Source organism: Leopardus geoffroyi, chromosome A1, assembly GCF_018350155.1.
Source record: "Leopardus geoffroyi isolate Oge1 chromosome A1, O.geoffroyi_Oge1_pat1.0, whole genome shotgun sequence".
NCBI lineage: Eukaryota > Metazoa > Chordata > Mammalia > Carnivora > Felidae > Leopardus > Leopardus geoffroyi.
This window is the reverse complement of record NC_059326.1, coordinates 238,278,066-238,288,373: the sequence shown is the minus strand read 5'-3', so window position 1 is coordinate 238,288,373 and position 10,308 is coordinate 238,278,066. Positions and strand designations below refer to the sequence as shown.

Genomic DNA, 10,308 nt, shown 5'->3' with positions numbered 1-10,308 from the left:
ATATAATCGCTGGCTTCAGTCCGTTCCAGGGAGAAACAAGAAAAAGTCCTGCCCCCGTAATGGCAAAAAATGGCCACTATCGGAGTCGGTGAGGAAATGTGTAACACAGGCGGCAGGTGGCCCAGCGCTGGCCATAGAGGCTCCCCAGAGTGGTTCCGCGGGACATCTGCCTCCCGGATGTACGACCTTAGGAATCTTGGCTGCAATGCAGTTTCACTTCTGTGCCGGGCGGGCTCAGCCCAGAGCCCGGAGCCTTCTGGATCACGGACCCTGAGCAGACCTGGTTTGCTGTCCCCTTGCTGTGTTTCAGTGAGAGAGGACCCAGACGCCTGCAGCCCCAGCTGAGCACAGCAAACGGGCTCGCCTCGGCAGCCCCGTCCCGGGGAGCACTCACTGGCCTCCGCCTGGAGGCACCACGGCTCCTCTCTGGCTGCCTGGCCGGTGAGGCTGTCCGCCCACGGCAAGTGTCCGTGCTGTGGATGGCTGCCTGGGAAACAGGGCTTTTCTCTCCTCGCATCCTGAGGAGCCGCACAAGAAGACAGCCTGAGGCCCAGCCAGTGACAGAGGTGAGACAGGAGTGTCTCCACTCCCTTCTGAGACTCGGTTCTGGAAGGAGGGCCTCTAGGGCCAGGGCCTGGCTCCTTCCTGGCAGAGGCACCTGCCACACTCCTGCCCAGAGTCGGAGGGCCACGGCCACTGCTATACGACAACAGCAAAGAACAACAGAGAAGCCACATCTAGAACCTGAGGGCGGGGTCCTGGTGAAGGTGGGGAGGACGGAGGGTCCACGGGGGGAGGACGGAGGGTTCATGGGGGAGGACGGAGGGTCTAGAGGGGGAGGACGGAGGGTCTAGAGGGGGAGGACGGAGGGTCCAGAGGGGGGAGGTGGGAGGGTCCAGAGGGGGGAGGACGGAGGGTCTAGAGGGGGGAGGATGGAGGGTCCACAGGGGGAGGACGGAGGGTCTAGAGGGGGAGGAGGGAGGGTCCAGAGGGGGGAGGAGGGAGGGTCCAGAGGGGGGAGGACGGAGGGTCCAGAGGGGAGGACGGAGGGTCTAGAGGGGGAGGACGGAGGGTCCACGGGGGGAGGACGGAGGGTCCATGGGGGGAGGATGGAGGGTCCAGAGGGGGGAGGACGGAGGGTAGAGGGGGAGGACGGAGGGTCCAGAGGGGGGAGGAGGGAGGGTCCAGAGGGGAGGACGGAGGGTCTAGAGGGGGAGGACGGAGGGTCCACAGGGGGAGGACGGAGGGTCCACGGGGGGAGGATGGAGGGTCCAGAGGGGGGAGGACGGAGGGTCTAGAGGGGGAGAATGGAGGGTCCAGAGGGGGGAGGGAGGGAGGGTCCAGAGGGGAGGACGGAGGGTCTAGAGGGGGAGGACGGAGGGTCCAGAGGGGTGAGGACGGAGGGTCCAGAGGGGGGAGGAGGGAGGGTCCAGAGGGGAGGATGGAGGGTCTAGAGGGGGAGGACGGAGGGTCCAGAGGGGGGAGGACGGAGGGTCCAGAGGGGAGGACGGAGGGTCCACAGGGGGAGGACGGAGGGTCCAGAGGGGGGAGGAGGGAGGGTCCAGAGGGGAGGACGGAGGGTCTAGAGGGGGAGGACGGAGGGTCCACAGGGGGAGGACAGGGGGTCCACAGGGGGAGGACAGGGGGTGTACATGGGGAGGACGACGGGTGTACATGGGGAGGGCAGAGGTCCACAGGGGAGGATGGAGGGTCTAGAGGGGGAGGACGGAGGGTCCATGGGGGAGGACGGGGGATCCACAGGAAGAGGACGGGGAATCCACAGGGGGAGGACAGAGGGTGTACATGGGGAGGATGGAGGGTGTACATGGGGAGGACGAAGAGTGTACATGGGGAGGGCAGAGGTCCACAGGGGAGGACGGAGGGCCCACAGGGGGAGGACTGTGGACTCTGATACGGGCCTGGAAGGGGCCGTGTGGTTGTGATGTGACAATGTGCCAGGGAGGGTGGTGACAGCGGAGGCAGAGCCCCACCCGCACCCACCGAGGAGGGGAGAGGGAGAAAAAGAGGAGGGACCATGAGGGGAAAGAGTTGACACAGAAGGACCTGGAACAGACACCCTGTGTCACCAAGCAGAGGGCCCCCGGGGCTTCGCGTGCACGCGGGTGGGGTGAAGCGTAACTGTCGCACTCAGAGACCTGGAGCTGTGGCCGCCAACAGCCACAGGCTCGTCCCTGAGCAAATTCCTCCTGATCTCTGTCCTTCCGGAACGTGAGGGGCTCACAGTTAAATGCACAACTTCGGGGTGCCGGGCCCCGGAGAGAGAGACATGCAAGGAACAGCTTTCCCGTGTTCTGGAAGCCTTGCCGCGTGGTCCCGGGTCAGCGGCAGGAGCAATGAGGTACTCCGAGGGGGCCCTTTCTTAGGGGCGGAGGCAGCCTGGAACGTTCTGGAAATGGGTGTCACCGGGCAGGCCCCTTCCTTGCAGATACCCGCTCCAGGGGCTTCCCCCGCCTGTCACAAACAGCACCCACACCAGGGGACCTTGGGCAGAGCCTCTCCCGCGCAGCCCCCTGACCCGGGAAGTTTCTGCAACCGCCAGAGAGCTGCCTGGGCAGGATTCCTGGGCTTGCGGGACAGGAGGGCCCAGAAGACGTCCGGCAGCAAGTCCCGAAGAGCCATCGTGGGAGCCGCCCCCTGCCCGCCCCGGGGACAAGCGGCCGTGTGAGCACAGCAGGGCCGCTCGGGGACTGCCCGGGCCCCGATGACACCCCACACCCCCTTGCAAAGAAATGCCCTCTTGCTTCCGTATTTACCTTGCAACAGAGCGGGGGTCTGAGAGGGTCGAAGCCCCGTGAGGGCTGGCGGACGCCGGGGCAGGGGCCGGGGCAGGGTGTCCCCCCTGCAGCTGCCGCAACGGACCCTAACAACGGCTCTATTACCGCCCGCCCGCCCATCGGCCCGGGCGCCCTCCAAATTAGCCACAAAGAAGCCCGCCTGTCAATATTAATTCCGCCGCAGAGATGACTTGTTTCGGGAGAACAAAGGTGCTCGGCTTGGGCAGAACAACTTAACTCCTTGTCTCATAAAATTTAAGCTGCTATTGATCGCCTCCTTCCATTGTGTGAAGGATTAAGGATGTGCGCACACGCAGGCGCGCACACGCAGGCGCGCACACGCACACACGCGCGCAGACACCGGCCGGGAGGGGGCTCGCCCGCGCCCCCATCACTCAGGCGGGCTCGGCCCTCCCCCCCGCGCCCCCGGAACCATTCAGCAACACGAGGCAAATTAAATCAATGGATTCATCCTAGCAGATGGCCACTTTAACACTCAGTTAGCCTTTAGATAATTGAGCGTTGACTCCGGAATCATAAAATGGATGGCTCGTTTGTACATTTTACTGAAATAGATCGCCGAGGTTAAATAAATGAAATCCCATTTGTCAGGCGGTAATAAATGGTCTCCCCTTCTGCAAACAGCTCTGTTTGGCCTAATAAATACAGGGACGTTACAGCGCTCCTCCCTTGATAGGGTTACAGCTTAATGAAATGGTCTCCCCTCTGCTTGTTTCTGCCTCCTCCTGCACCGTGTGATAAGTAGCAAACCAACGAAGCTTGTAATTACAATCTTACAGAAACCCGGCCAATCTGTATATAAATCTCACCCTCCAATTACAAGATGTAATAATTTTGCAGTCAAGCTGGTAATGAGGTCTAATACTCACGCCTGCGCTAATCCCCCCTGGATGCTGACTCTATCAGATGTTAGCTTTGTAATTATACTGGCAGAAAATCATTATTTCATGTTCAGCAGAAAAATGAGGTTGGTGGGAAGTTAATTTTCTCTATGCTCTGTGAAGCGTAGACAAAATTTTAATGATTTAATCATTATGGTTACCCCTTCTGCAATTGACCCACGTTACTCGTGTAGAAACATTGGCACATTTAAAAGTCCCTGTTACCCGATAAAGCTTGCCAGGTATGCAGCTTTTAATGTAAGAATAACTGTATACAATTAAACTATTACCCTGCTGCTAGGGAAAGTTCATTGTATTTTTAGTTTTCGTTATTGGCGTGTATGATTCACGGAGATGCTTATGTCTTGCCCGCACTCTAATAAATGGCTAATTTTTTAAAAAAATTGAATTATGCTTTCCCGATTATGTCAACCCCGCAAAACATCATCATAAAAGACCGATGCAAGCAGGTGATTGTTGTGTGTTGGCCTGAGAAGTCATGGCTACTGGGTCTCCTGTTAGGAATGAGAACAAAATGGGGGGGAGTTGCCAAGACCCCATTTGGGGACTGTGACTTCTCAGATAGAGGCTTTAATATTTCCAAGGCTGGATGGTGCAGCGTTTAAAGCAATGCACTCTCAAATGTAAGTGAAATAATTTGCTTCGAACAGTATTTTCATTCCATATTTTTGGTAACTCTTTGGGGACATTGGGGAAATCACACACGTGTGCACACACACGCATGCGTGCACACACACACTTGGCATTTCACACGTGTGCACACACACGCTCACACACACTCACACACATGGCATTTCAAGCAAGTTACAGGCTGAAGGAAAGTAAGGGAGGAAGGTTATTAGCATCACACTCTCCAGGAAGATAAATTTAGTGGTAGACTTTTGAAAACATGAAACAGCATCCTCCCTGTGCTATATTCGTGGTAAACCTAGCTTCGTTCTGAAACCCTAAAAACGTCAGAAAAGTGTTTCTGGCGGCCTGGTCTACGCTTGCCGGTAGCTTAGCTCCTTCCTTGCTTCCATCCCCCCCGGCTCGGGGTGTTGGCAATCCCACATGACAGGTGGACCGATGTCCCAGTGAGTCACGCACGGTGCTCAGGGTACAATCGCGCTCCTCGTTCCAGGTTTACCTTTCCCCCCCGTCCATGCTTTTCTGCGAAAATTAAGTCTTCTGAGTAGACTTGACCCGCCTGCCTCCCTAGGACCATCAGCTGCCTGGGGTGGGCCCCCGAGGACAGAGATGCAGCGGTTTGTGCCCTGGTGTGACGAGCAGGGGTAGCCACGCAAAGGAGGAGACCCCAAGGAGGCGAACCGCCATGGCTAGGGGCCGGGGAGGAGGAAAATTCGCAACCGGTAAAACAGCCTTTTGCTAAACCTCATCCACGTGGAGAGACTGGCAGATAAAATTTCACACACATTATAATGATAATTTCCAGCCAGATGCATGTGGGTAAGTCAACCTCGGAAGTTGGTTTCTTCCTTCACAAAAGGCCAATCACAACTCTTGGAACATCAAGATAATTAAAGAATCTGCCTTGTTGGGATGCAAGCCAAAGTGACGATTCTGAGCCGACGCTGTGTCAGTCCCATGTGTCAGCACAGCTGAGGATCTTGGGAGACACAGAAGGACGCTTGCACCAGGGTGGCATTCATTTTTTTTTTTTTTTCTTAAGAACAACTTTCCTTCCACCTAATCCAAAGAACGGTGCATCTCAACTGCTCTGTTTCCTTCTTGAGGTAAGTAGGGTCTGGTTGTCTTGACCTTTTGCTAGATGGGAGTGAGTGGTTGGCAGATTATAGTCTGGTCTGAGAGGTGGGTTTAGAAGGTCCGAGCAGCTCCCCCCCCACCACAGGTGCTCAGTCTAGGACTCGGCTCTCATCTGTGTGTACGTATGTGTGTGCGTGTGCGAGTACTTGTCTATCATCCAGCATCTATTAGCTATTATCTATCTATCTATCTATCTATCTATCTCTTTCTCCTCCTCCTTCTCCTCCTTCTTCTTCTTCTTCACCTTCATCATCATCATCATCATCATCTCCTGCTGGTTTTGTTTCTCTGGAGAACCTGTTTAACACTGTGGTCAAAACTCAGTATTTATTTCTGTGAAGGGGACAGGCATTAATCTGCAGAGTAACCAGATTCTCTACCAAATGAAGACACTTTTCTTTCCAAAAAAAAAAAAAAAAACAAATAACAGACTATGTGACTAAGCACAGGAGGAGACTGGTGAAGCACACCAGAGCTGTGTGACGGCGCGTCCACTCAGCGCACCGGGCGCGAGTGTCCCCTGCTTCTCCCCCCACAGCCTCCAAGCCCTGGTCTTTGGCAGGGAGGCATCAGCTCCAAGGGCAGATCTCTGGCTCTGAAGGAAGGCAGGTTAGTGGATTTCGATGCAAATGGTTTACTTGTATTTCTAGGTTGTTTTATCTTCTCTTAGTTTCTGCAAACTCCCCCAAGTCCTTAGTGGAGGAGGCAGGCAGGACTCGTGTGTACACATCAGTGAAAAAGAAATATCAACCCTAACTAAAAACAAGATGTTTGGGTGGCCGTGGAATGCTGGGGTCAGATGCCTGGCACTGACATTTGGGGTCACAGAGGGCACCTCTGACATGTTCCCCACCACGTACCCGTTGGTGCCGCTGTGGGATGCCGTGTGCGCTTGCCCCAGGAAGGTCCAGCCTAGAGTTAGCTGCAGGCGGGATCAAGAAGGCAGTCGATCTGGGTTTGAATCCTGGCTGGACATTTGACTGTGAGATCAGAGAGTGAGCACGTATTCTCTCCTGACGGGATAATGAATAATCGTCCTCATTCAGGGAGGTCTTACGAGGGTTGAATGCACAGGTGCAGTTTAGCACAATGGCTGGAAAACGGCAGTTTCTTGGAAAATGTTAGCCATGATTTAACCTGGATTTTGAGTCACCCCTACCCACGAATTACACAGTAACGTCTCTGCCGGTAGGAGGGAGTGTTCTGGAAGCATGCTCTTTGTCAGCCACGCCCGTTTGGAGGTGGATGTGGTGCGGGGGCCACGTGAAGGGAAGCCACTCTGCTGAGCACGGGGAGAAGGAGTCTCCTCCGCCAGCTGGGCGCCGATCTAGAGGCACAGCCTACAGACAGCGCCACCTGCCACTACTAACCCGTCCCTACGTCCTTGGCTTCTGTGTGCAGGAAGCATGATGACATCAGCTTCGCCAAAGTTCTTCTTCCTGTGATGAGACGGCAGAGATTGTCCTAAATATTGGGAAAATGGAGGACACACTCAGGGTTTTTCTTCTCCCTGACGTCTTCGCCGTGTTTACGTTTGCGTCCAGGCATCGTGTGCGTGGGACCCGGTGGGTGCGTAAGGAGCCAGCGGGACCACGTCCACATCCTTCCCGCCCGCGGGTGGCCGGTGCATCCCTGACGCCCACCAGGACCAGAAGGCCCCGCGAGAGGACTTGGCTGGTGACCTCGCGGCAGGAGACTGTCGCGGCTGAAAGACGCTACCGGCACCAGAAGCCCAGCGTGCTCCCTGTGGACCCAGTTTCCGGGACCGTGATCCCCAGCTGCATGTGGCCAGCGGAAGGGCTCGGCTTGCAGTCCAATGAGGGTGATTCTTAAGATTCGGACTTTCGAGGGGGAGAGACAAGGGTCTCTCTGTTCCATGCCCTGGTCGGTGACCCGAGGAGAGCTACCGAGCTCCTTACGGCTCAGCACCCCTCTCCCCGAAGCACAGACCCAACAGCACTTCCCGTGGCTGCCGTGAGGTGGGGAGTGGTTGGCAGGGAACCGAGTTGGTGAACACACAGATTTGGAATAAAACCAGGCTTCCGCCCTCCTCCCTATGGCCCCTTTCACTAGGATGCTCCCTCACACACACACGTGCACACCTCTAAAAGCAATGGAAGTGGAGAACTGCCCAAAGTCAATAGCGGGAGAGGCCGGGATCCTACTGCGTGATACTCAGCCCACTCCATGCCCCCCTCTGCTCCGCACCCCGGGCTCCGGGCGCCCCGTCCCCATCTCTCCCTGAACGTGTCCCCTGCCGTGTCCCCAGCAGGGCAACTCCATAGCGTCTGACCAACAGTCTGCCTTGGTCTCCTGGCCTTTCCCACATGCGGCTTCATGGCAGTCGGAGGAGGGAAACTGTCTGCAGACCCCCCGTGGGAAGCGGGGAGGGGGCCTTTCGCTTGTTTGTGCCGAACCCTGACTGCCACGCTAAACGCAAATGTCCTTTCAAGTTACTGACGACCGATGCCAATTTCTGAGATGGTCTTCCTATACATGTAGGGGACAATCTCCTGTGGTTTGTGAACCACGAGTTACGACTCTCCCTTTATATGTGTGTTGGTTGGTTTCCCGCTGCAGTGAAGGAACCAGTTTCACGGCGTGGGGCTGGGGACCCCCAGATCACCTCTGAGATGAACACAGTCCAGTTTCCCAAATTCCTGGGACTAAAAATAATTCTATCCCATGAAAGGGGAATTTTTTGTAATGACAAAATCCCTCATTAGGTGAAGGGTCCTCCCCCCCCCACTTTAAAGTCTGGTAACTCCTTCGTTTGTTTGTTAAACCTTTCATATTAAGGGTTAAGAGATGATAAGATTCCCCATGGACAGATGGCTATGTTTTTCTACATTTCCTGTTTTTATTTTAATCACAGATAGTTATTAAGACTTGGTATCAGAATTGTACTTTTGATTCCTAATATACGCCAAAATACATTTTATCAAATATTTATAGTAGAGTCATGCATAAAGCATATAACCTCGAGAACACGAACTATCAATTTGTACTGCTCTGGACTCCATTTGGTGAGTTAAGGGATTAGGAATGAGATTTAAGGAAAAGCCAAAGGGTACATTTGTTTGTGATAAATATTTTAAGCATCTGTCATAAAATGTGGCCAACCCTGCCTGCACTTTGATGACTGATTTCCATGTTTTATCTCTCTCCTCACCCCGAGTTCTTTTTGTACATTTTCACAGATAACTGCCGTGATTTTTCTTGCCCTGAAATTTCTGAAGTTCACTTGGAGGAACTCTTTCGGAACGGTGGACTTTGGGGGGAGGGCTGGAAAAGAAAGAACCCAACCTCCCGCCCCCGGACAAGGACTCTGCACGTGAAGCCGGAAAGGTCTAGACGTCTCACGGCAAATCTTGCCGATGGGCGGAACCAGGCTGGACGCAAACCCCTCTGCACACTCGGATGGTGCCTGCTCTGCAATTTCTGTCCCGTCTTGATAAGGAACAGTTCTTTCTAACAGTGCATCTGCCCGGAGGGTATACAGTTCCACACAGGTTTCATGCCGCAGGTCTTCTCACTTTTAGAAGGTCCACCTCGAGATAAAGCACTTGATTTCACCCTCGGGGTAAGCGTGGACTCCCACACATTTAGAATCTTCTTCTTGGCAGATGGAGTTTCTCCTCTCGGAGGAGAGTATTTGCATTTTTGGATTAGGGGGAGATTTTGACAAACCGGAAGTCCTTGGAATCCTAATAAAGCATGTTGGAATGGTGTCGAACATGTTTATTAAAAATACATGGGTTTGCATTGGCAAGAAGCCTTTCAGAAAATGCCAAGAGTTCCCAGGCACTTTTCAGATTCTCTAGATAGTAAGTGATCACTTTTCAGTTTTCAGAAGCGTGCCGAGTTGCCTTACGTCCTCGTGTGTCAGGAAGTGCGGCGAATAAAGAGCTGTGCCTCGCCTCCAGCGCTCCCGTTCGTTATCCTGACACTGTTGGATGTTGCTACATGATAGGTTATTTCGGGGACAGAGGTGTCATTTCTTCTACATCCAGTATAAACGACCCTAAACTTTTTCAGAAGATGAACATCCTACTTTTAACTGCCATCATAATTAAAGAGACCCAGTGAAAACGGGGGACTATTAGATGTGCTAGTGACGAATTCTTGTAGCATCCTTCCTCCGTAAACGTCTTTGCTCCCCTCCTTCCTGCAGGCAGCTCCTCCCACCCCCCCAGAGGATTCCGTCAACGCCCCCCTCCTGGGGCTTGGGGAGATGTGCTGCTACTTCCTTCTAGCCACCATGGCGGGAGGTAGAAAGTTGGAGATCCCTGGGACGATGAGCTTTTTCTCTTCTTTCCCAATTTGTTCTTCGATTTTAGTTTCTACAAGTTTAGCTCGGAGCGGGGCGGTGTGGTTGTGTTTGTTTGCTTTTGGTTCATCCCATGTGACTTTCTCTCACCTTGTATGTGGAGGCTTGTGTCTTTCAGCAAATTCGGAACGTTTCCAGCCAAGGTTTCTCCAGGCACTTTCACAGCCTCCCCTCTGCCCTTTCCCTGGAGATTTCGGTGATGTGACGCCGGGCCCTGTGCTGTTGCCACAGTCTCCGTTTTTCCCGTCTCTTCTGTCTCTGTTGTTCCTGCTGCGTGAACCCTGCCGCTCTCCCCTCAGGCCCACTGGTTATTTCTGCTGTCTCTTCACTCTGCAGGGCTCCACTGGCTGGACCTTTCCCTTCGACGATTCCCATTTGGTTATTTTTTACAACTTCAATTTCTTGTGATTTTCTTTCACTTGGTTCAAGGCAATTTGTAAGCGATTATTGAAAGATTTTTATGACAGCTGCTTTCAATTCCTTGTTGGATAAT

At 54.0% G+C, this 10,308-nt stretch overlaps 1 long non-coding RNA gene across 1 annotated transcript; it reads left to right on the top strand.

Moving 5' to 3' along the window:
- Positions 1 to 5,296: 5,296 nt before the first annotated feature.
- LOC123607196 lies at positions 5,297 to 9,216 on the top strand. The gene is made up of 2 exons (XR_006716707.1): positions 5,297 to 5,454; positions 6,887 to 9,216. It is a non-coding gene; the product is annotated as an uncharacterized LOC123607196 (long non-coding RNA).
- The last annotated feature ends 1,092 nt before the right edge of the window (positions 9,217 to 10,308 follow it).